The sequence below is a fragment of the Simochromis diagramma genome, unplaced genomic scaffold, assembly GCF_900408965.1.
Source record: "Simochromis diagramma unplaced genomic scaffold, fSimDia1.1 OVJJ01000815.1, whole genome shotgun sequence".
Taxonomy (NCBI): domain Eukaryota; kingdom Metazoa; phylum Chordata; class Actinopteri; order Cichliformes; family Cichlidae; genus Simochromis; species Simochromis diagramma.
The window spans coordinates 1-26,776 of NW_024387081.1; the positions used below are offsets into that span (position 1 = coordinate 1).

At 42.8% G+C, this 26,776-nt stretch overlaps 1 pseudogene; it reads right to left on the minus strand.

Annotated features, from left to right (window-relative positions):
• Positions 1–744: 744 nt before the first annotated feature.
• Positions 745–26,776, minus strand: LOC120742424 (annotated as a pseudogene).

Sequence of the window (26,776 nt, forward strand, 5' to 3'; positions counted from 1 at the left end):
GAACGTGCTCCTGTGACTGACCAGCATGTCATGGAGTGGGTGGGAGGTGTTATCCAACATTGTCTTTATCTTGGACAGCATCCGCCTCTCCGACACCACCTTGAGGGTGTCAAGCTCCATCCCCACAACATTACTGGCCTTACGGATTAGTTTATTAAGTCTGTTGGCATCTGCGACCCTCAGCCTGCTCCCCCAGCATGCAACAGCATAGAGGATCGCACTGGCCACAACAGACTCATAGAAAATCCTCAGCTTTTCTGGCATATGTTGAAGGACCTCAGTCGCCTCAAAAAATAGAGACGACTCTGGCCCTTCCTGTAAAGTGTGTGTGGTGTTTTACCCAGTCCAGTTTATTGTCAATGTGTACTCCAAGGTATTTATAGTCCTCCACGATGTCAACACTGACCCCCTGGATTGAAACAGGGGTCAAGTGTTTCCTGGTCTTCCTGAAGTCCACGATCAGTTCCTTGGTCTTTGCCACGTTGAGCTGCAGATGATTCTGCTCACACCACGTGACAAAGAGTCGACCACATGCCCCGGTTACTCTTGTCTCATCATTTCCCCTGCTGATGCATCCAACCCACAGCAGAAGTCATCAGAAAACTTTCTGAAGATGCTGAAACAGAAAAAACAGCATCTAAAGTTAGTGCTATATTTGAAGGGCTGGAGAAAAGAATATTTGTGCCTTTTTTTAAGCACTACTGAAAGCATTACTAAGAGCCCTGCTCTTCTTACAGTACCTCCTCATCCATGTTTCAGTTTTGCACCAATGGGAAGAGTGCGTAGAGCCTCACAGACTGCTTCCTCATCCCTGCACGCTGGCACCATGCTGAAGCGGAAATTAAGCTCCTCAACAGGCAGACTGTAACGCCGGGCATGATTCTGCAACACTCCTACAGGCCATCAAAGACACAAGAGCATTGAAACAAGTCACTGTGCTGTTTAGCTAAATCTACCAATAAACACACATTCAATTAATATCTCTCTTTTAAACTTAATTCATTTATTTTTACACTGTATACTTGAAAGCGTAGTCAGAGTGATCATTGTAACCCTCAAGCTCAGCTCTAAAAGTTTGCCTTACTGTTAGTGTTCATTAAAAAACAGAGCATGTTTCAGTGTGTTACCAGTAAGAAAGCCTTGAGGGAAGAAGAACCCGGAGATCCAAAGTGATTTGGGCTGACCACGTGTGATCCAAGTCTTGCAAGAGAGGAAAAGAGAAGCAGAGATGCAATTAAAATATATGTATCTTTAAATAACAATTTCTTTATGCAGTATCTTCTTCTTTTATTCGATATAGTGCATTACAGGCATCCTATTACTGACGGGACCTGAAGTGACCCAGTGAATCAGTTTACATTGGATTCTGTTTCCTAAGATAATCAGCATGTGGAGTGTGACTCAGTGTTTATCCACTGCTGTATAAACTAATAGGACTTTACCCCCGTTTGTGCTTGTTTAAGTGAATTATAGTGACTGTACGATACACATGTTCAGAGCAGACTTAAGGAAGAGCAGCTTCAATCAGGGGAAATGAACCAAACACTAAACCAGGATGTGCAGGAAGGTGAACTCAGAATGTACATGTGTTATTACAGTTTTCCAACCTAATGAGATAACACACAAATCAAATGTTTGCATTTGACGGAGGACGGGCCAGACGGCCCCTCGGACCCTCCAGCGGAGACGGAAGGCTGAAGCGGTCCCCTCGGACCCTCCAGCGAAGACAGACAAAGGCTGAAGCGGTCCCTCGGACCCTCCAGCGAAGACAGACGGAATGCTGAAGCGGTCCCTCGGACCCTCCAGCGGAGACAGAAGGCTGAAGCGGTCCATCGGACCCCCCCAGCGAAGACGGACGAAGGCCAGACGGGCCCCTCGGACCCTCCAGCGGAGACGAAAGGCTGAAGCGGTCCCTTGGACCCCCCAGCGAAGAGGGACGAAGGCCGGACAGGCCCTCGGACCCTCCAGCGGAGACGAAAGGCTGAAGCGGTCCCTTGGACCCTCCAGCGAAGACAAACGGAATGCTGAGCGGTCCATCGGACCCCCCAGCGAAGACGGACGAAGGCCGGACAGGCCCCTCGGACCCTCCAGCGAAGACAGACAAAGGCTGAAGCGGTCCCTCGGACCCTCCAGCGAAGACAGACGGAATGCTGAAGCGGTCCCTCTGACCCTCCAGCGGAGACAGAAGGCTGAAGCGGTCCATCGGACCCCCCAGCGAAGACAGAAGGCTGAAGCGGTCCATCGGACCCCCCAGCGAAGAGGGACGAAGGCCGGACAGGCCCCTCGGACCCTCCAGCGGAGACGAAAAGGCTGAAGCGGTCCCTTGGACCCCCAGCGAAGACGGACGAAGGCCAGACGGGCCCCTCGGACCCTCCAGCGGAGACGAAAGGCTGAAGCGGTCCCTTGGACCCCCCAGCGAAGAGGGACGAAGGCCGGACAGGCCCCTCGGACCCTCCAGCAGAGACGAAAGGCTGAAGCGGTCCCTTGGACCCTCCAGCGAAGACAGACGGAATGCTGAAGCGGTCCATCGGACCCCCCAGCGAAGAGGGACGAAGGCCGGACAGGCCCCTCGGACCCTCCAGCGGAGACAGACGGAATGCTGAAGCGGTCCCAACCTCGGACCCTCCAGCAAATGACGAGCCCCCATTTATGTCACGTCCTAAGTCTAGGCGTGTCTTGAACGCAACAAAACATTGGCCCACCACACTCCACCCAAAACAAGAACCCAAACAATAGTATCTTTTAAAGTGCTAAGCAGCCATTTATTTGCTTCAGCAGTGAGCAGTGCCAAAAATAACAAACAAAACTCCCTAATGGTCCCTACGCTTTCCTACACAAAAATGAAACCAAACAAAAGACAATTCTCTTACCTAACTTTTTATATGAAAAACAGGAGAAAACTTAATCAACAAAAATGGCTTCTCACGCCTACCTGGCTGCTATAGTGAACAATATATACAAGGTGGAAAAAAATACTCAATTACTACTTTATAAATCTATTTACAGCTATTTACAAAAACTAAGATACCAACACCACAATGATCACAACCCATGACAAACTGAAACACAGGGCTTAAATACATAGAGGGAGCAATCAGGGAATGGACAACAGGAGGGAAACACAGCTGGGGCAAATCAGAACTGATGAGACAAGGAAGCGTAAACTGAACACACTGAGATAAGACAGATCTTCAAAGTAAAACAGGAAACACATAACAGTCACGCCTAACACAAAACACTGACAACATTGGATCGTAACACAATAAAATACAGCAAATATGCCAGACCTGAGCTAGAAAAAGACTTCTATTCTAATCCAATTTCCCCCACATAATTTATGTTAGCTTTATAAAGACACATTTCACACAAACTTCTATAATTCCACTGGACTGAACTTGAAAACGTGTGTGTTTTTGTTAATATCTGTGTGCAAACCTGGATAAAGGAAGTCCTGAGAGTCAAGTCTCTGACCCAAGAAGACAGCGGTTTGAGGGAAGGGTAGGCAGAGTTCGCCCAGTGGGCGGGGACCTGGTTGTTCAGAAAGCTTGTGTAGATTCGGTCCATTTCCTCTGACATCACAACGAGACCTGCTATTGCCTTTTGCAGAGTGATAAGAGACATCTACGAAAAAGAAAGTGAGAATAACACATCACAGTAACGACAGATTCCTAAAAATGTTATTTCTGAAACTACACAGAACGCATATTTTTGATTGTTTAGGTTTTTTCTTTTTGAATTTTCCTCTAAGATCAAGTAAATAAACTATAATCCAAAGAAGAAAACTCCTGAAGTGGTCATGAGATGATCTCCACCAATTAAAGGTGTGTGGTTTTTACGTCACCCTGAGAACTTTAAGCAAGTTGTTGAATCGGTCTGCTTCTTGGGCCAAAACAGTTGTGAGGGAGTTCAGGTGCCCATTGGTGTCTTTGATAAACAGTGTGTCAGTTGCTTCATCCATGTCCTGTTGCTCTGCACTCCAAAAGAAAGACAAGTTCACAAAGAGACAAAAGACAACACAAACCAATGAAACATGGGGAAAAAGAGTGAGCGCAATAATGCAAAGTCTCAGCAGTAACTGAGATCGATGTGCAGGTGAATCCATGTGGGGTCAGCGTACCGGGCAGTTTGGCTAGAATCAGCTCGGCGAGCTCGCAGACTCTGTCATCGTTACTCTTAGCTCCATGTTGTGCTGAAGAACGAGGATTAACATCCAGTATGGTATTGATCAGAGTTATAGTTTCTTGACGCTGCAGAGGCAACACACACACACACACACACACTCATGTATTGATATTTTATCATAGCACTCCCAAAGCTCATAAACTGCATGACAAACATAACTTTAAATCACTAAAACGACCACAAGCCATTTCTCATAATTGCTGTGGACTGAAGAAATTAACAGATTTTGAAAAACTACGTATAAATAAGAACTTGCTGTCATTTATATTTAAGAGGACAACTGGCAGTCTGGTAAAAAAAATAGAGACAGACATATTTGCTTGTAATGTACTGGTATTGTACAGTATTGTTCCTCACCTGAAAAGCCAAGTTGGCATTCTCATGCATACCAAAGATCTCAGGATCATCAATGATTGGAAGATTCTCAATATACTTCTTATATTGTTCAAGTTCATCTGACACTGGAGCGTAGTAAACACCTTACAGGGAGAAAACCATTAACTGAGATATATAGCATGTGAGCGTGCACTGTGCATACGCGTGCTTACATACACATGTACACACACACATACAAAAGAGGGCAGAAAGAACAATACCTGAGGGGGAGTAGGTGTAGCCAGGCTGCAGAGTTTCTGGAGAAAAAAAGCCTTTGAGGATTGTCCTTAGCACCGTTGGTCCCAGGCATCCGTCACTCTCCCTCCATATGTGATCTCACCTGAAGAGAAAAAAAACACAGTAGGATTTGAGATATTTCATGGCTTTCTTTGTTTATGAATGCAGGAGATATTGCTTTTAAAGACCAGACCCTGTTCTAGTTTCAGTTGATCAAAAATCTCACTCAGAATCAGAAAAATAAAAAAGTTACGGAAAAAAACAGCAACAACTTTAAACTAAAAAAATATGCATATAGTATATTTACATAGATATGTGTAATACCCGTTCTTATACCGATAATTTTGAAAGAAGTTGGATCCAGGTCATTCAATTTAAAGATGAAATACTAAAAAGAGAAATCTATTACAGAACAGAAAACACGGGGAAAAAAATCGTCCCTTTTTCTTTTATATAAAGCTGAATGATCTGAATCAGGGGTCGGCAACCTGCGGCTCTTTAGTCCTTATATTGCGGCTCTGCATGGTTTGGAAAAATAAATTAGAAGTTTAACTGAAGTTTATTTTATTTGTGCTAGTTCTTTTTTTAAAAACTTGTAGTTCTAAATTGGAAGATTATTGTGATCCTGAATAATAAAAATAAAGTTATATTTTATTATTTTTCGTCGCTCAAAATAAGCGTCACACTCGTGGAAGCCGGTAGCTCCGCTACACTCCCAAAGCCCAGAAGGCGATATAAGGATGACGGCTCACTGTTTTTGTTTGCTACATGGATAATTTAAGTTCAGCTTTTTAATTCATTTTAAAGACACCTTCAACTGGTGTCTTTTAGTTATTATTTTTTAAGGGTTGACAATGTGTTCATTACATAAATAAAATTTAATTTTCTCCATAGCACTTCATGGATTTCATAAGCAACACACTAGAGTTGTTTATATGAAGCATAGAGGTAAAAAAACAATATACACGGTGTTAACTTCATTTTAGATGTCAAAAAGTATTGTGGCTCCCAGTGTTTCCTTTTCCGTAGAAACCAGGTCCAAATGGCTCTTTGGGTGTTTAAGGTTGCTGACCGCTGGTTTAAAGTGTCCTATTATCCTTCCCACACTTTTATTTTTATGAAACAGCTGCATGTTTAGGTTCAGGGACATGCAATCATGTTTGTTTTGTGAAAAAGCTTTCTATTAATATAAAATGTCAAAATACAAATAAGACATGCATTACATAAGGGAAATAAGATGCTACACAAACAGTCCCTAACTTATTACCTTGTTGAATTTAGATACAAGAACATTTCTGTTGATATTTGCTTCTTACCAGTGATGTAGACCAGAGCATCCCAAGGGATGGTGCCATCTTTGCAGTACAGGTTGAGGTTGAGCAGAGCACATTCTGTCACTGTCATTGAATTCGTAGGGGATGTTCCAGCACAGGGGACCAAACTTCTTCCGCTCCTAAACACGAGACACACAGGCAGAGAAGTACTGTACGACCACACACAAAGTAAAACACATCCAAGAAAACAAAGTAATGATGAGGCACTTTACATGTAAAATACTGAGAAAGAGTGTATGTAACCTGGATGATTGCATGGAAAAAGCAGATTCCAAAGACAATCTTCCTCCACTGGCGTCCCAAAATGCGGTGTTCAAAGAAACTGCTGGTGATCTCTGTGAAGGCTCGTCGCATGTTGGCTCACAGGCCTTTAGGAGGCTCGTTAGTCACCTGGCAATGACATCACAGAGACCTACTGAGAAGACTACCAGTAATCCTGAAAACCTTTTGGTTCAGCGTCTCCTCCTTGTTGTCCAGGCAGTCCTCGAGTGCACATACAATCCCCACATACAATCCCAACGATTCTTCAAGATAGTCATGGTCATGATGACGATAAATCAAGTGCTGGTAGTTAATGTACGTTTAATTGACGTCAAAGATTTCGACCCATATTTACAAAGGCAGTGCTTAACTAATGTAAGGTTTATGCCACAGCTACCCTACATAAACAGTACTCGTAATTACCAAAGTCATTTTTATGTTTCACTCATGTTCAATCCACCAGTATAGACAAGTTCTTTTTTAAAAACAGTATTTTTAATCATCTATAGCTTTTTTATATAGTATTACAGTGTTTGGGTCTCTGTGTGACTACCTTAACGGAGTTCTGGAGCACTGTAACAGGAAATACTTTGGTCGGCATGGAACTGAGAAATAGACGGAAGTTCTCATGGACTGATGTGTCTGCAGAGAAACAGATAAGAAAATTATTTGGATATTCATAAAAAAGTCCTTAAAGGAGTCTGCAGTATTTTTTATCAATAATACAAACACTTTGAAAAAACAAAGCATACAATACCACAGTTTACTCGTTTCTGTTTCTCAGAGATTAGAAATGCACCTGTAAATTACAAATTATGTCTAATGACATTAGAAATATGAAGGAACTTATTTAGATGTGATAGTGTCCCTGAGCATTGCTGCTAACAATGTTCATCCCTTTATGACCACAGCGTACCCATTATCTAGTGGCTATAATGCGATCAACAAATCTGCAACAACTGTGTGACACTATCGTGTTAATGTGGACCAAAACCTCTGAGGAATGCTTTAAGCATTGTTGAGTCTGCACAATGAAGAACTAAAGTACGTTTTCTTGACAGTCAAATGGGTTCCAACTGAATACTAGCAAAGTGTAACTAAACTGAAACTAAACCATAGCCCAGGTATCCCCATCCATAAACACTAACATTACTACCACTGGGATTTCCCAGTTTGAAGCAAATGTGGTAATTATTCTAATTTAAAACTATTTTTGCCATACGCCCTCATAAGCGTCATCAAATGTTGGCACAGAAGGCTGAAATAAACACAAATTTTTGAGCTCAATTTAAAAATAGTACCAGGCTCAGTGAAGGTCTCAATGAGCTCCTCCATGGCTAACATCCAAGACACAGCCAGATGGCAGTTTTGCAAGAAGACCCAGTTGCCACTTGTCAACGCTGAATGGATCATCTTCTCCGCTATAGGTCCCTGGCCTTGCCCCAGTGAGATAGCCTCGACCCTGAAAAACACAGAAAAATCACCATTTTGATGCCTTTATAAACTTTATTCATTCATTTGCAACAACCTGTCTAGTCTAGGATCACAGGGACAACAGTTTAGACAGAGGTGCCCAGACCTCCCTCTTCCCAGCCACTACCCCAACACTTCCAAGCGGATATCGAAGTGAAATACTGGTTTGGGAACATGTCTTCTGGATATGACCCAGCATGACCTTTGGACATGCCCTTCGTGTAAGAGGTGTCCAGAAGGCCTCCTGATGTGGATGAGTAGTGGCTCTACTCTGAGCCCCTCCCAAACTCCTCATCCTATGTCTGAGACTGAGCTTAGACACCCTTTATAAGACAGCTCATTTCCACTGCTTGTATCTGCAGTCTCAAACTTGAACTTGTTCATTTGTAGAAGCAACTCGTTCTCAAACTGAAGAGGACAATCCACCCTTTTCTGGCAGAGAACCACATGGCTGAACTGTCCCAGTGCAAGTTGCAGATTATTGCTTGGTGCAGTCAAATTGACGGCATCATCCACAAAAAGCAGAGATGATCATAAAAACCTTCCACTACTTGGCTTACAGAAGACAGAAGGTACTGACTATTAAAAATAAAAATAAAAATAAAAAGCCCAACCAGCTATATATGTCTATGACTCAGATGTCACAGCCTGGTGAACGAAACAAAGACACTTTTGCGAGCCATGTTGGAGGGACCTCTCCAACCATTTTTTAGCGTATCCAATCAAACTACTATTATTAGGGCCCGAGCACTGAGAGTGCGAAGGCCCTATTGTATCTGCTCTGTTTATTATTATCATCATCATCATCATCATCATCATCATTATTATTATTTTTCATTGAAATGAATTGCCTTTTTGAGGGCTTTAACATGCTCAGAATCTCATGAAATTTTGCACACATGCCAGGTCTGGTGAAAAATTTTGTTCCTCTGGCTGGCGAGTGGAGCAGCCTACAGGGTCGTGTCCAGGGTGTTTGCAATACCCCATTCCACTGTCCACCGCATCGTGCACAGGGTCACAGAGGTGGTGGTGGCCACGCGCCACCAGGTCATCCACCTCCCACGGACCCCAGAAGACCTAGATGCCATGTCCAATGGGTTTGCACAGCTGGCAGGCCACAGGGCCTTTGTGAAGGCTGCTGGTGCTGCTGCCATGTCTGCATCAAGCCCCCCCAGCGGCCCTGACGGTCAGTGCTACAGGAACAGGAAGTTGTACCAGTCCATAATCCTGCAGGCGGTATGTGACCATCAGGGCCGCTTTGTCGATACACATGTGGGCTGGCCGGGGTCAGTGCATGACTCCAGGGTCCTCCGCCACAGCCCACTGTACCGACAGGCCCGTTACCCTCCCCCAGGGCATTTTATCCTTGCAGATGGAGGGTACCCATGTCTCCAACATCCACTCCCCCTCATCACCCCCTACAAGAGGCCAGTCCACGGTGTGGGAGCCCAGCGCTTTAACGCACATCACTCCAGGGCACGCTCTGTCATAGAGCGTGCCTTTGGAATGATGAAGACAAGGTTCCGTGTCATCTTCCTGCAAGCGCTGGAGGTGCACCACACCTTCGTGCCACATGTATGTCACGCTAATACGAGCATCATTGTTGTATGTCCAATCATAATGGCAACTGTAGTGCATACCCTGGCATGTACACTGTACTTACAAGATTAAACATCTGTCGCAGGCCATAACAGCATGTGCCGTGCTGCACAACATCTGCATCGGTGCTGGTGGCATTGTGGCCCCAGATGAGGAACCCGAGGATGATGCCCAAGATGAGGGGGAGACTGGTGTGGAGGCAGTCAGTGGTGCACACTGGCGGGACCAGCTATCTGCTGAGGTGTCTGCCCTGGAGGAGGTACCCCCGGACCACGATTATTGTCAGCAGGCAAGTATCCCTTAGTGGTGCATCTGCACAGTGCTGGGATTTCACGTGACAGATCTGTCTTAACATGCTCGTTTTCACCATGTCGTTTTCCCACCGCCATGATTACAATCTAGTGACATGGCAGCTGTCGGTTCCACCAGCCCTGCAGACCCAAGTGGAGGATGTTGCGGTGGACAGTGGGAATGAGCATGCCTGAGCAACATCTGGGGATGCCTATGTGGGATGCTGCACTCAGTACCTGGCTATGAACCGGGGGTCTTACCTGTGGCACCTCCCTCATCTCTGTGGTCCTGGTCCAGCAGACCAAGCAGCACTGCCCAAGACTCCCTGCTCAGGCACATGTCAGGCCTGGTTGATGTGTGTGCATGCTGGGACACTCAGGTTTATCCTGGACCGCAGTGGGTAGTGCATTTCCCACAATCATGTTGTGTTATACGTTGCACTGCTTTCATTTCCACAACGTGGCACGTGCAATAGGTCAGGCCCCCGTAATTGTGTCATGTAGTTTGTGACAGACATGCACTCACAGTTGGGATGTTCCCACTGTCTTTATTTACATAACTGAAATCATTTTGTGTGTGCAGAACAAAGGTTGGAACAACAACATAAATAAAGTTCAACTATGTACAGTGGCTGTCTGTGGACACGACTCAGTCCTTTTTCTGCTCCACTAGCTTTTCGAGGACGCCTATCAGCCTGTCCATCCTCTCGGCTCTCCGTTCCTCCATTTGCCGTTGCTGGGCCATGTCCTCCTTTATTAGGGCAATGAGCTCATCCTCCCCGTCCCTCCTCCTTTTTGCCACCCGTGCCTCAGGCGGGTCCTCATCCTCCTGTCCCTCCTGGTGTGGGAGTGGGTTGCCCACTGCTGCACTGGGCCCTGGTGCGTCCTCCTGGATGGAGGAGATTAGGACGGGTGGCCTGGTGGAGGGCCTCTGTCCTAGCACCTCATCCATGGCATCAAACCAGGGCCATGTTGCGGCAGTGGGCTTCCCACTTGCATCCTCGCCCGTCGCTGGATACTTGCACTCCTGAGGGGAGGATACATCACAGGTGGCAGTTGGCAACAACAGCAACAGTGCAGGTTTACATAGGTGACTTTTCAGTGTTCTGTGTGGAGTTACATCTGTCACTACCACTGTACATACTTTGTATTTCCTCTTCAGGTTCTCCCATTTACGTTTGGCCTGCACAGGGGAGATTTTCCCCGCCAGGTCCATCTTCTCCACGATTTCCCTGACAAACGAAATATGAGAGCACATGTATATCAGGTCATTCCGTTTATGGCATCCACAGCAGGATGTACTGACTTGGGACCACAGGGCAGACAGTTCACTGTCCCTTGTGCCTCAATACTTGTAGACCTCATACGGTTGCTGTACCTCCAACCCACTGCAGCTGAGTGTTTCACACCCGTGAACAGGTACTCATTGTCATGGCGGAGTCGAATGAGGTCTGAATTAAAGAGCTGAAGATGAAGGAAGAAATAAACAAAAAAGAGAGAAAAAAAGAAATTAATTACTTTAAATGGGTACTTACACATTTTCATTAAACACTCCTGCACAAGTAGCTTTGTAAATTTGAGAGTAAAGCCCAGCTCTTTTTTTCCCCTCACCTGTTTAAAGTACTTGAGTGAGAACTGGTACATACGATCGATCTCCGACAGACTGGCAATGACAAAGTACAAAACAGATCCTCGAGTGGCCACAGGCCTGTAGCGCTCCCTCGCAGAGTTTATCATCAGCTCAGTTGCTTCTGCCTCTTCCAGACGGTGCTTTATGGTCTCTGAAGTCACCTGGAGACAAGAGGATGCAAAAAATCATGGAAATAAACAGGATGAACATCAGAAAAACAGGAAAGGATCATTGCAGGTAATATTAAATTCAACAACCACAACTCCATATAGCCTAATCCCTACCTTTGACTCCTGGAGAGTCTGAACTAGCTCCTCGTTGTCAAGTATATTCCCCTTAGAGGTAAAGAGAAGCTTAAGAATGCGGTCTTCAATATCTTTCAGCTGGCTGCGGTCAGCGTTGATGCGCACAATCAGCTCGTTCCTCTGTTCCTCAAGATGCGGACTCTCAAGACGCACCACATCACTTAAAACAGATTGAAAAAAGATTGAATCAAGAGATTCCAGAGGTCATTATCAGAAAGGGGGACAAGGATACATACAATTAGGATACATAAAATTATGTGCCATATTTCTATCCATTTTTTAAAAATGTAGATGGCTTTGTAAATGCTTGTTACTAGAGATGGCACGATACCACTTTTTTATGTCCGATACCGATTCCGATATCATAAATTTGGATATCTGCCGATACCGATATGAATCTGAAATTGCGGTTTTTTAATCAACAAAACTGTTTTTTAAATAAATATCTTGCTGCATTTTGTATAAGTTCATACTCAAGTTTTAAAAAACAAGACACTAAAGCTATTCTGTTATACTTGTATGCAAAAAATACACTGCACCCAAAATATTTTATAGTTCAGCAACACTGATCAATCTAATAAACTTAAACCTGCTCCATCCTCCCTATTCTGGTATTTTAAAGAGTCCTTAGCAGAAATATTAAACAACCTAACTAATAGGGTTGCCAACTCCTAACAAAAATCTGCCAGAACCACCCCCCACCCTCCACCTTGATGCTTAATCGACGTAATCAACTTTAATTTAATGCACCTGTAAAACAAATGCATAAGTTCATAACTTCCCTTCAACTCATTCATGTCACCTAAAAGGTAAACCTGTTTCTCCATCACCTGTTCAGCTCTGATGATTCAGTAAGGACATCTCCTGGTTTCATCTACAAGTTTCCCTCTCACCACATATCCAAACCGACATCATGACCAGCAGCTTTACAGCTGTGGCTCCAGCAAACATCAGCTGATACTAGAAAGTAATATTAAATAAATTCTAACAACAGCTAATTAAGCTTAAACGTGCTGCTGTTGTTTATCCGCTGGTCTCCTCTCTCTAGCGCAAAGTGGGCGATAAACAAACAAGAAAGGCAGGATTTGTGACAGAAAAGCCGACCAGCTGATCATTGATCAGTTTCATGTTTGAAGTAGCAACAGGAGGGGGAATGAGAGAAGAAGAATCAGCTTTGCAGCAAGGACAGAATAACTCCAGCTTTGTGTCTTTTTTTCCATTCTAGCTTAAGTACAGGACAAATCGCTTCCTTTTCACCTCAGTATGGAACTCCGATGGCCAGTCCAGCTGTGGCTCCATGTATCAGTTGTTAAGCTTAACATGGAAATACTATGCAAACATTCAGGGATGAACTTACACACTTGCTTTACTTCTCTGGGATAGTTTTTGCCGAGATAACATGCTGCGGTTTGGAAGCATGTAGCGAGGCTCCACATGCTCCACCAGACCGCCGACAGGTCTCGCAGACAACAGCCGCTCTGTCACGTGACACATACTACTCCGATGCGCCGAGCTGGGTTACGCCAAGTAGCGCGTTTTGTGAGGTGATTTTGTGATACTTTGGATCGGATTCCATTTTTTATTTCTCTCCGATATCCGATCCAGTAATTTAGGTCAGTATCGGACCGATACCGATACATCATATCGAATAGATTCATCTCTACTTGTTACATAGTTGAAATGCAATAGCTTTTTTCATGTGTGTGCATGTATTTACCTGAGAAGTTGGTCTTCTAAGCCAGATTTAGTGACAGTGAAGTTGATAATTGTAACTTTGATGCAAACCTTAAAAGGTGGAAACAGAAACTCATTAAATCACAATGAAACCTTGACAAAGAAGTCCTGCCATTAATTAATTCTTCGATCTTAAATATGATCAACCTATCTCTAATGATCGGCTATGTACCACAGGCCTTCAAGCTGGCTGTAGTTAAACCTTTACTCAAAAAGCATCTCTAGACCCAGCAGTCTTAGCTAATTATAGGCCAATCTCCGACCTTCCTTTCATATCAAACATCCTTGAAAGAGTAGTTGTCAAACAGCTAACAGATCATCTGCAGAGGAATGATTTATTTGAAGAGTTTCAGTCAGGTTTCAGAGCTCATCACAGCACAGAAACAGCTTTAGTGAAGGTTACAAATGATCTTCTTATGGCCTCTGACAGTGGACTCATCTCTGTGCTTGTCCTGCTAGACCTCAGTGCAGCGTTCGATACTGTCGACCATAATATCCTATTAGAGCGATTAGAACATGCTGTAGGTATTACAGGTACTGCACTGCAGTGGTTTGTATCATATCTATCTAATAGACTCCAGTTTGTGCATGTAAATGGAGAGTCCTCTTCACACACTGAGGTTAATTATGGAGTTCCACAGGGTTCAGTGCTAGGACCAATTCTGTTTACATTATACATGCTTCCCTTAGGCAGCATCATTAGAAGACATAGCATACATTTACACTGCTATGCAGATGACACCCAGCTCTATCTGTCCATGAAGCCAGATAACACACACCAATGAGTTAAACTGCAGGAATGTCTTAAAGACTTAAAGACCTGGATGGCCGCTAACTTTCTGCTTCTTAATTCAGATCAAACTGAGGTTATTGTACTCGGCCCTGAAAATCTTAGAAATATGGTATCTAACCAGATTCTTACTCTGGATGGCGTTACCTTGGCCTCCAGTAACACTGTGAGGAACCTTGGAGTCATTTTTGACCAGGACATGTCCTTCAATGCACATATTAAACAAATATGTAAGACTGCTTTCTTCCATTTGTGCAACATCTCTAAAGTTAGAAATATCCTGTCTCAGAGTGACGCTGAAAAAACTAGTTCATGCATTTATTACTTCCAGGCTGGACTACTGTAATTCATTATTATCAGGATGTCCTAAAAACTCCCTGAAAAGCCTTCAGCTGATCCAAAATGCTGCAGCAAGAGTCCTGACAGGGACTAGAAAGAGAGAGCAGATTTCTCCTGTTTTGGCTTCCTGTTAAATCCAGAATTCAAAATCCTGCTCCTCACATACAAGGTCTTAAATAATCAGGCCCCATCTTATCTTAATGACCTTGTAGTACCATATCACCCTATTAGAGCACTTCGCTCTCGCTCTCAAATTCAAATTCAAATTCAAATTCAAATTTTATTTGTCACGTACACAGTCATACACAGTACGATATGCAGTGAAATGCTTGGACAACTGCTCGTGACCCAAAGAAAACAAAAAAAGGAAAGGCTATGAATAAGATAGGAAATAAATATGAAAAATTAAAAAGAAAAATTAAAAAGGGTAAATTTAACTAGGAAGGAATAAAATATAAATTAAGGTTAAAAATGAAATAACTGTACAACACAAATTAGAATGAAGGGTAAATTTAACTGGGAAGAATAAGATAAAATATATAAATTAAAGTTGAAAATAAAATAACTGTACAACAAAATACACAATACACAATATAGAACTATATAAGAATGTATGAAGAAATCTAAATATAAATAATATATACACAATAACAGCAGCTGTACAAGTATTAACCGGAAATGAAGAATATAGTGACCAGTGTTGTGCAAAAACAAAGTCCAGAAAGTCCAGTGTGTGTGTAAGAACCATATGTGTGGGTCAGTATTGTGTGGTGGTGTGATTGAGAGACCGTATCGCCTGCGGGAAGAAGCTCCTCCTCAGTCTCTCTGTGTTGGTCTTCAGGGAGCGGAATCGCTTTCCTGACCTCAACAGAGAGAACAGTCTGTTGTTGGGATGGCTGAGGTCCTTCACGATCTTCCTGGCCTTGGTCCAGCACCGCCTGCTGTAGATTGAGTGCAGGTCAGGGAGCTCGGAACGGATGGTGCGCTCAGCTGACCGCACAACCCTCTGTAGAGCTCGTCTGTCCTGCATGGTGCTGTTCCCGAACCAGGTTAAGATGTTTCCCGCCAGGATGCTCTCTATGGTGCACGAGTAAAAGTTCCTGAGCACCTTGGAGGGCAGTTGGAAGTCTCTCAAGCGTCTGAGGTGGTAGAGACGCTGTCGGGCCTTTTTCACCACGGTGTTGATGTGACAGGACCATGACAGGTCCTGCGTGATGTGAACTCCGAGGTATTTGAAGCTGTCCACTCTCTCCACTGGGCACTCGTTGATGATGGGGGTCTGGTAGTTCCTCTCAACAAGTAGGCTCTGCAGGCCTACTTGTTGTTCCTAGAGTATTTAAAAGTAGAATGGGAGGCAGAGCCTTCAGTTTTCAGGCCCCTCTTCTGTGGAACCAGCTTCCAGTTTGGATTCAGGAGACAGACACTATCTCTACTTTCAAGATTAGGCTTCAAACTTTCCTTTTTGCTAAAGCATATAGTTAGGGCTGGACCAGGTGACCCTGAATCCTCCCTTAGTTATGCTGCAATAGACGTAGGCTGCCGGGGATTCCCATGATGCATTGAGTTTTTCCTTTCCAGTCACCTTTCTCACTCACTATGTGTTAACAGACCTCTCTGCATTGAATCATATCTGTTATTAACCTCTGTCTCTCTTCCACAGCATGTCTTTATCCTGTCTTCCTTCTCTCACCCCAACCAATCACAGCAGATGGCCCCGCCCCTCCCTGAGCCTGGTTCTGCTGGAGGTTTCTTCCTGTTAAAAGGGAGTTTTTCCTTCCCACTGTCACCAAAGTGCTGCTCATAGGGCGTCATGTGATTGTTGGGTTTTTCTCTGTATCTATGAAGCGCCTCGAGGCGACTTTTGTTGTGATTTGGCGCTATATAAATAAAATTGAATTGAACTACTTTGCTGGTCTGAAAGATCGTCTTTGTGGTTTTAATTCAGGATTCTTTGGAGGCCATGTCTCTCTTTTATAATGTCTGTGATGTATGTATGCACTGTTGGCTTGAACTAATGAGAGAGTACATGACTGCATTTAGTGTGAGCCCATTCTGCTAGACTGGTGTTCAGCTATAGGGTTTTGGTAGTTGACATACGACTGCATCTCTTTACAGTATCTGCTTTTGTACACATACAGTATAAGTAGGTTTGAGTAGGTGTGCTGCTGTCCTTACCTCTAGCAGGTAATGTGGGTTGGTCATCTTTGTGGTCATATAGAACCTAAAATTTTTGTCATAGTCAATATCTGAGTCTCCCAGTCGGATCATTGTTTGCCCGCCAGCCACAAACGTCTGCTTCAACAAGACGGGCTCCAGTGCTGGATTCAGGGTCTCCTTTAACTATACACCCACAAAATACCCAAACAGAGCCCTTCACCTCACACATGCTTTTCTTTTCTTTTTTTTTTGTGTCCCGTTTGGATCTTTACCATCAGAATTGTTGTCTGAAGGCCAAGAAAGATGCCAAGTGGATCATCATGGCCTTGCCATATTGGTCCATTTGATTGACCTTTATTATAATTATGAATTTATTTTATTTTCGGTTGCTACAAACGGGACAGACATGACTGGGGGATAGGACAGGGAGAAAGAATGAAAGAAAGAGAGGGAGAGAAAGAAAACCAGAGGGGAGAAGAGACGATGAGAAGGGGGGAAGAAAGAAAACAAACAAACAAAACACCTGGATCACCTGTATGGAGAAAAAAAACAGAAGAGAAAGCAAACAACAAAGAGCAACATAATAAAAACAGCACCATCACAATAAACTAGCTAGCAGTAGATATCAGTAGATACTAAATAATAAACGATATTGTGCAGCACGCAAGATAGACAGCGCACAATGTGCTTTGAGGCAGCAGCCAAGAAAGGTGTAGTCTGCGTCTGTGAACACCCGTGTGTACACCTGTGTGCACACCTGTGTGGATCAGCATGCTTGTATTCCAATATATACATGAGCGCCCAGCCCCAGACACCAAGGACCACCAACACACCAACGTCTGAGGGCATCAGCCACCGGCAGGGAGTGTGGTGAGGGGAGATAGGCCTCCGTACTTTAGAGGGCCTGAGATGTACCCAGAGAGGTTGAGTCTAAGACCCAACCTGACATATAGACACAGACGAACAGGCGCACGCAGACACAGACGTTGCATTCCCACCCCATATACACCCCACATACTCGGCACTCACCCAACGTGTAGACAGACACAAATAGACACTGCACAGACAGTCGCACTCCCCAAACATACTCTATATCCCAGGTCCAGGTACCCCCGCCCTCAGAGGGGCAAGCCGCACCTAGACCCAGGAGATGTAACCCTTCTCTCTGGGGTGGAGGCAAGCGGACCACCTCCTTATCTGCAGTAGCAGGGAGGCCCCGCATCCCAGACCCCAGTCTGACGGCCAGCACCTCCTCCCAGCCCCGACGGCTAACAGAACCGAGGTGAGCGAAGACCCTAAACCTCCCTACGCCCGCTCATATGTAGTGTTGCTGTGTGCTGTTCATACAGTGCATTAAAACACAGGAGAGCATGGTACTAGCTTCCTCTCAGAGAGCAGCACGGCTCCTCCCGAAAACCCTTAGTGTCTAAATGCATTTAAAATTGAGGGTAGGACATCAGCGCCAGAGGGGGGTTGGAGTACACAGACCATCCTCTGGATGCTGTAAAACGTGCCCACCCCCAAGGCCCTATATGTATGTGTTATGTGAGAGTGTGAGTAATGTGGATGTCTAGGTTGCAGAATAAAATTGAGGCACAGGCGGCCAGAAGGGGACAGAGGGGGAGTGCCTCCCCTGCACCCTGGTGACATACCTGCACCCCAAGCCCTGCGTGTGTGGGTGGGTGTGGTGGAGCGGGAAGAGGGAGGCAGCTGAGGATGGGGATTAACTCTTTTATAACGTGTCCAGGGGCAACGCAAAATTAAAAACACTATTTAATAACAATCTGTCCAGTAAAGGTCTTCAACTTATTTAATGTCGCCCAGTGTTAGCCCACCTTAAAAAATACACAATTACAATACAACATTTGACCACAAATTGTCTTTTTTATGATTAAGTCTGTTTTACTGTCACATGAGTGGTGCAATCCTACCTCCTTTAGCAGTACAGGGAGGCCCATGCTTATGGCATTCTCCAGGGTACGAAGGAAGCCAGAGTCCGTTAGCTTCATCACCTTTAGACCATGTTTAGCCTCCTTGGAGCGGATCCATTGGTTAGCCTGAGAATGAAAGAAATAATCCTTAATCCCTAATGTGATGAAGATGACTTCTTTAAAAAATTTGTAAGAACGAATTTAAACTTATTTATCCTTGCTATGCAGCTGTATACCACTATTTTCAAAATCAAAATTAGTTTTAAAAATAAGGTTCTCGTGTAATAAATGTGTGAAATGAATATTAATCACTTGGGATTATACAGATAATTGAGAAGTTAAAGTGTTAAAAAAAATAACCCATTTCATTCATAAAGTAATCAGTGTTGGAATTATCGGCACTACATGGATGCTGCTGAAAACTTGTTTCTAGTTCACCTGATCCTGTGGGTCGATCATAAGAGGCCACCGGTGGCCCTCAGTCACCAGGATGCCATTCTCTGTAGAAACAGTGTCACGAGGCAAACTTCTGCATTCCACTGGCGGATGACATATTGATCAACCAAGAATGTTAATCAGGCTAAATGTGGAACTGATTGGGATGGTTCAGGTTCTGGCACTGCGTTATCCACTGGTCAATTAGCTGGTGAGGGGAACAGAGCGCACACAAGCACAACAACTCAGGTTGTATTTGATTTCATCCCTTATTATTACCTGTTTATTTCCTGTCTTATAATAAAAAACAAACAAGGTTTAAGGCCATTACGATAGTGGGGATTGCGTGTGACTGAGCACAATAGCTAGTAATAAGAAATTGGGCCCCAGCTTTTGTTTGTTTGTCCTATTTTCTACTGATTTTCAAAAATTAGACTAAACTCATACTAAAGGCACAAGCTGCTAATTCTTTGTTAGAGGCAGCCTGTAAAACCTTAAAAAGCACAGAATAAACCTGTACCTACCAGCTGTCTATAGTGGGAAGTAAATGCACCATAATATGCCACACAAGCAGCTGCAATGAAGATATTTCCCACAACATTGATGATCTCTTGCTCAAACAGGGCTACACTTTCTTCCCAGCATACTTGTTTGTCACCAAGAGCGGACGTTAGCTTCCCTGCCCTGATCAGACGGGCCTGTGTCAGAGCCATCGTATTAACTTTGATGAAAAAGAAAGAGAAAGAATTTTAGCAAGACAAAGACAGCAAGGTACATCACACATTTAATAAAAGACAGATGGTAGAACTTATTTCAGAGTATATTTTACGTTGTACTTTTTGGCACAACTCTCACCCAAATCTTCTTTCTCATTCATGCTGCTATCAAACTGCTCCTGCAGGACCTTGATCTGGTTCTCCACCTCCTGAAGCTTCTTCTGCTTCTCTTTTAGGGTTGCCATGGTCACATCCAGCTCTTCCTGCACAAATGAGTAAGCACAGATGAAGAGGGAAATGGTAGGGTAATATCATACAGGAATCATTAAAGCAATACCTCACCCCTCCGGCGCGGTAGTACTGGAGAATAAATTCAATGTCTGGATCCTGTGGACTTTCCTCCTCTGGCCGCTAGCCCTCGCCATCCCCCGCTGTGTCGCTGTGGTCTGCGCCATCTCCACCACTACGCCCCCGGAGCCGCGGCGGGCAACCCGACGCTGTGTGTTGCAACTCACCGCGGAGAGCTGTGCTTTACCCCCGGCTCCTCGGAGAAGAGGACCCACGGCGCGGCTACCTGGGAGTCACTCACGCAGTCGGGCTGGCGCATCTCCATCTGAACACCCCCGGGTATGGGCAGAAATCTGTGCCATCAAACTGAATTTGAATAAGTTCAATTTGAATTTGAATGGCTCTGATTGAATCTGAATTGTAACTTGAATAATGCTTTTGAAAACTGAATTTGAATTAGTCTAATTTGAAATTGAATTTATGGTTTGAAAATGATCATCACTAAATTGAAATTGAATTTATATTTTGAAAATGAATTGATTTGCTTTGAAACTGCATTTTATCCTTTAAAAATTCAGCTCTCGAATAATTTCAGTTTCACTTCTCACCATTCAGTTTCAGTTCTACAATTCAATTTCAGTTCCAAAATCCAGTTTTTTGGAACTTACATCCGGTTCCGGTTCAAGCGCAGATTAATAGAACTACGTTTTACTAGCGGACCGAAAGTGTTACCGACGGGAATCTACAGCGTCTTGAGCTGAATTAAGACTTCAGAAGTCATTCGTCATGTCGAATGACCAGCGGATAAACTCTCAGGTTGGTAATAAATGTATTACATGTATAAGAACAAGCGTCATGTTAACAAACGATAGCCGTAAGGTAACTTTTATGCTTATTGTAGCTGCTTGCTAAAAACGCTAATTTAGCGTAGTTTGCCCTGAATTCAGCTTTGACAAACAAATATGATCGACTGTTTCTAGTAGAATTCCAAAGTTGTCATCTTGTACCCTCTCAGAGTACCCCCTCTGTATGCTTGCAGAGACCCCTACAGTAGGGAAACATGCAAAACAGTGTCCAAACCTTTGTATTTTAGCTTTATTTATGTCTTACACAGCATCCCAACTCTTAGCTAACTTAATAACTTTAGCTAAAGTGAATAGTAGTCTAATTTCATTAGTTGCAGCATTACTGGGTCACCTCTGTTGGAGTTTGAGTTTAACATTATTATCCCTACCCAATTATCTGGTTTCTTTTTAATCAGAGTATGCTGTTTTAATGACTTTACAATATCAGTTACATTGTGTTCCTTACATTTTCCAAATTGTATGTAATATTAATCCTATATTTCCGTTTTTAATATTTCTAATGTTTGCCTTGTTTTCTTCACTGTCTAGTCTGCCTCTGTCTTGCCTGTATGGATGCATTTACACCAAAATGTCCCCAACAAAGGATGTTTTAATTCACCACTATTCCAGTGAAACACGAGTCTCCCATCTTCCTGCTACCGGTCTGGAGTTTTTGTTCACCAAAGGCACACACCAACTTCATACTGACGGACAGATCACTGCCCTTTTGCCGCCTTGTCTGACCGTGTTTTGTGGCTTTGGTTCGGTTCACTTCACCTCACTCTTCCCCATTCTTGTCATTAAATCCGGCCGTTCTGCAACCATGGCAGCCAATTCACTCTATGGCTTTATTCGTGGTGTATTTTACCCCTTCACCAAAGGCCGTTCTCGTTTACAACATTATATTTGCAGTGTTCGTCTATCTATCAATATCTGCGGAGTATTTTTTTAACGAGTATCCTATTTTCTAAAGCACAGCATGTAAAGGGTAGCTCGGTTAGCAGGATGCTAGCATGTAGCGCTTAGTGAGACACGCCTCAGACGAGTTGAGCAAAGACCCCGTCTGTGTACTTTATACGTGAGCAACGGATTTAAATAACATTAACGTTTCAAAAGACAAACTTGAAGATAAATAACAATATACTTACCAGAGAATCGCCAGGGTTTGCCGCTTCCATCTTGCTGCTCCTAAATTCAAACTGCCTCTGCAGTCAGGCAGGGGAGGCGTGGAATGTCTTTGAGTTAGTCAAACGTTTTCCTTAGTTTCGAGTAGATGATAAAAAATAAATGGGATTTTAAGTAGGACTAGGCATTCTGTAATGATCTCTATTTAGGAGAAAAACTTAATCACTCACCTTTAAACAGCTCTCTTTAGGAGACACACTGCGGCTAACGGTGGTCAGGTGATCAAACCAGCGTAATTTAATTGGCTGAGAGCCACTCGACTCGATCTGATGCTGATTGCTCTGGCTTGGGTCAGTAAAGTTCATCACTTTGCAGTTGAATTTTGCAGGTGAATTTTTGCAGGTGAATTGTTTTCAGGCGAATTTTTGCAGATGAATTTTTTTCAGGCTAATTTTTTCAGGCGAATTTTTGCAGGTGAATTTTTTTCAGGCGAATTTTTGCAGATGAATTTTTTCAGGTGAATTTTTTTCAGGCGAATTTTGCAGGTGAATTTTTTTTCAGGCGAATTTTTGCAGGTGAATTTTTTCAGGTGAATTTTTGCAGATGAATTTTTTTCAGGGTGAATTTTATTTTCAGGTGAATTTTTGCAGGGATTATTAATTTTTTTCAGGTGATTTTTGCAGGTGAATATTTTTGCAGGGAAATTTGGAGGATAAAAATTCAGGTGTCATAAATTCAATGTCTAAAAATACTTGAATTCTGATGATACTATATTTCTTCCAACTTTGAAGACTCGAGTAAAGATCCATCGCTCTGACCCACATGCACATGGACTTGCACGCCATTGATGACTTTTCCACCCTAATAAGAGCGACACAATAAGAAAACTAGCCAAGCAAAAAACATACTGAAAACATTTCAAATTTCTGATAGGTTATACTATCTGAAAAACCCACATGTTTAGTCATAATGATACAGTAAGAAGATGTTATTTTCACTGGCTGTGTTTGTACTTTGACATTTTTTTAATCTGCCCAAAATATCCAAACTGACCTTTTCAGGCATGAAATTAGGGTCATTGATGTATTTTTGTAGTTTCAGCAGGATCCTAGGTTTGATATCCTTGTCATATTCTGTCAGACGCCTGAGAAAGTTGGGATCGCCCAGTAATTGCTTGGCACTTAGCCAGTCTGGTCTGTTAGGAGAGAAGAACGTTAGTGAGACACTGTTAACAAATAGGACTAAGAAAGAAATGTCACGGTTGCTCGATACATTAGACCGTGACATTAGTTGATCTTTTCAAAGTAATGAAAATTCTTTGGGCAGAACAGCAAGTTTCAAAATCCCAAAGAGGATATTGTGAAGATTTAATTCAGATCAACAATGCAGTAGATTAGTGAATGGTGAAATCTGCAAGTCATCTCTGTTTAATGTTAAACGCAAAATACATAAGATTGAAAAAATTGTCCCGGTGAAGTGAAGGAGTGATAAAGTTATTACATTATTGTGATTATAAAGAGTTGCACTTTTAGAAACCATCACCAGTGCAGGGTGGATACCTAATAAAAGTGTATCATGTTAAGAAGCTATTTATTTATCTATTATTTTTTAAGAAAATAGTGCACACTCACTTGCAATCAAGCAAGATGCAGACAGACTCCATGACAGTCATCACAGGGCTGGGGGTTTAGTGAACACCTTGATCTCAGAGATGTCAGCCCTGTTAAGAGATCTGAGGGCCTGGTTGGCACTCTCTAAAGCTGGCAGAGCCTGATCTAAGTCCCTCTGTGCATCATCTGCAATGGCCTGGGTTTCTTCAGCCTTAACTCGGGCCAGTGCCTCATCTTCTTCTGCTACTTTATGTACCTGTGACAAGGAGAATTATTTTAGTTATGCTCATGAAGTAATGACAAAGAGTTACCATGATTTATAATTGAAATATAGGCAACATCAGACACGTTTTTGAAAGTTTTGTGATAAAACACAGACAGACCTCATCAGCCTTGTCTTGACCTACAGCCAATTTCTCCATGAGGGCATCGACATCAGTAGATTTTTGTTTGAGGACTGGCTCCAGAGCAGAAAGGTCCACCTTCATTTAGTCTACAAGCTCATTGGTCTCCAGCAGCTTAGTGACACCATTCTTTACAAGATCCCTGGCCTATACAGTAACACACGCATACATAATTATCATGTTTGATATTATTGACATAACTCATGATGCATTACAGTCACAGTAAAAATAAAACTGACTATGAGTACTCACCACCAGCTAATATATCTAGCTGCTATTTTTCCTACACAATATCAGGTAACAATTCATCATCAACATCATATGTGAAAAATCGCCCATAATTGTGTTGACATACCAGAACTAACTGCTGTCTCTTGTTGCAAAGCATGCTGAGGTAGAGGTTGATAAGCTCTAGATAGGAGGTAGGTGTGGTGTAGTACCGGCGTCGCAGCTCTAAGTAGAAGCGCTCAGCCATTTCAGTGACACTAACGTGTATCTCGACACACATCGCAGAGATGTTCTGTTTCAGCTTCTCATTGCCAAAGTCCACATTCTGGAAAAAGGCCTCAGAGACAGAGAGCAGCGCCTCCCGGGGCCACTGAGCACCAGAACCTACAGCGAAAGAGAGGAAAGTGACATAAAGTTAGCAGCGAGGACAACGATTTGTAGCTTTGACCTTTAGCTCCTGTCAACTGAACAGTTATTCAGCAGATGGACAAAAACATTTATTTAAAAATAGAAATTGTAAAAAGTTTTTTTAAAGTAATAAGTTCAAAAGAAGCTTAAAAAATATAAACTACAACTTCCATGACGATGATGAAACTATTTTTTTTCTATAAAAAAAAGGGACATGAATAGGATTACCTTAAAGCTATAGATTATGAAAAAGAATTCAATCTAAAGGGATGGTGGTGTAAATTTTAAAAAAAAGGGTTATATTAGAAATATTTTACATGAACAAGAGTGATTCCATCGACAAGGGTAGTGACGTATATACTGAGTGATTCATATATCAGTATACCTGCACAAACCAGTCATAGTGCAGCAGTTAACCAGTGAAGGAAACATGCGACATCGGGACCTGAAAGCATCGCCCACAGGGCTCATACACAGCACAATGTGTCGTTTTTCTTGAACACGGGAGATGAAAAACTGGAACACCTGAATGCACCATCACAGACACGTAAAAAAGACACACACACATAGAAGAGCACAACAGGCAAATAGCATCAGCTCTCATGTGTTCTTTCCTTTTGCCTGGGACACTGATTTTAACTGTCTGCTTTCATACAGTCTGTGGAAATTTTAGCCCATAGTGGGAATCTCAGATGCTTTGCTAGGTGTTTATTATCTTCTTTAAACAACTCAAAGGTCAGCCTTCATCATCCTTCTCTCATATTAGAAATTAATGTTTAATTTCATTTTTTCATCTTGTTGAAGATGTATGTACTGTCGCTGAAAACACTAAGTGATTATATCTGGTAGTTAAAGAATGATTTCCTACATTTAAGAAAAGCCACAACACTTTTCAAGATATGAACATTCATGACTCCACGTTCGTCCCACATTCTAATTTGTTAAAAACTTTGGGTCGTATCCAAAACAAAGTTCTGTGTCGAGATTGTATTTTTCATTTTTGCTAACTGTAACTTTATCCTAACTTCACAGAAAATTTTAATTCATTTATTTTCTGACAAATAATGCAGATATGCTGTATTTAAAAGTTACTGCTTAAATGACACATGTTTTATAAACCTTATGTATTTACATAAGTACCGTACATACCTCATCCCTGCTCTCTTCACTGATTCCAGCCTCTCTGGCTTTAGGGTGGGTAGCAGCAAGCACTTGTTCTAGCTCGTCTTTTTCAAAGAGGTTAGGCACCTCACCAGAGTTTAAGCATGTTGTTTAAATCCTCCAAAAATTCTTCTACTACAATCTACAACAGATTTAATAGTTAAACACAGTAAGTACACAGAAACTTAAATACTGTAAGTTTTTTGTGGCTCAATCTTTTTGCAATACCTGAGTATCTGTAAAGAGGAGCACCATATCTTTGCCCTCCACACCAGCCATCTTGTAGAGCCTCCTCAAGTCTTCATGGAAGCTGTCATAGTTATACCCTCCGCTCAACTCAATCTCAAAGCAGCGGCACCCACACATGTGGGCTGCCAAGCGAGTGAGTGACTGCTTGCCTGTACCTCCCACCCCGACTAACAAGGCATTGCCTCGCTCCTGGCGAATTATACGAGCAATCCTAAAAAAAAAAAAAAAAAGATTATTTCGTTCCATATGGCACATGCATCGTGTCATTTAGAAAATGTACTGCTAGCTATAATCAGATCAAATCACTTGATATGACACTACCTTTAAAAAAAAAAATCAGAAGATGTGCAGTTAAATTTTATTACTGACGTTAAAATAAGAAAGAGTGCCTGCATTTTACTTATGTGGAAGGTATGTCTGCTAATTAGACATGTAATTATTATTATTATGGATAAATGATCCTTACAGTCCATATCACAGGCATTGCATGTTCTATTTTAAAAACCAATAAAACACAATCACTCGTATTGCTACTGCCTTTGGGTGACTCAGTTTGTCCCAACTACAGCTAAAATAACTCAACTACCTGTTAAGAAACTACACAAAAACAAGTTAAATTCACTCACCTGGAGACATGTTCAATGGCATCCTGGAAGAAAACCAGCTTATA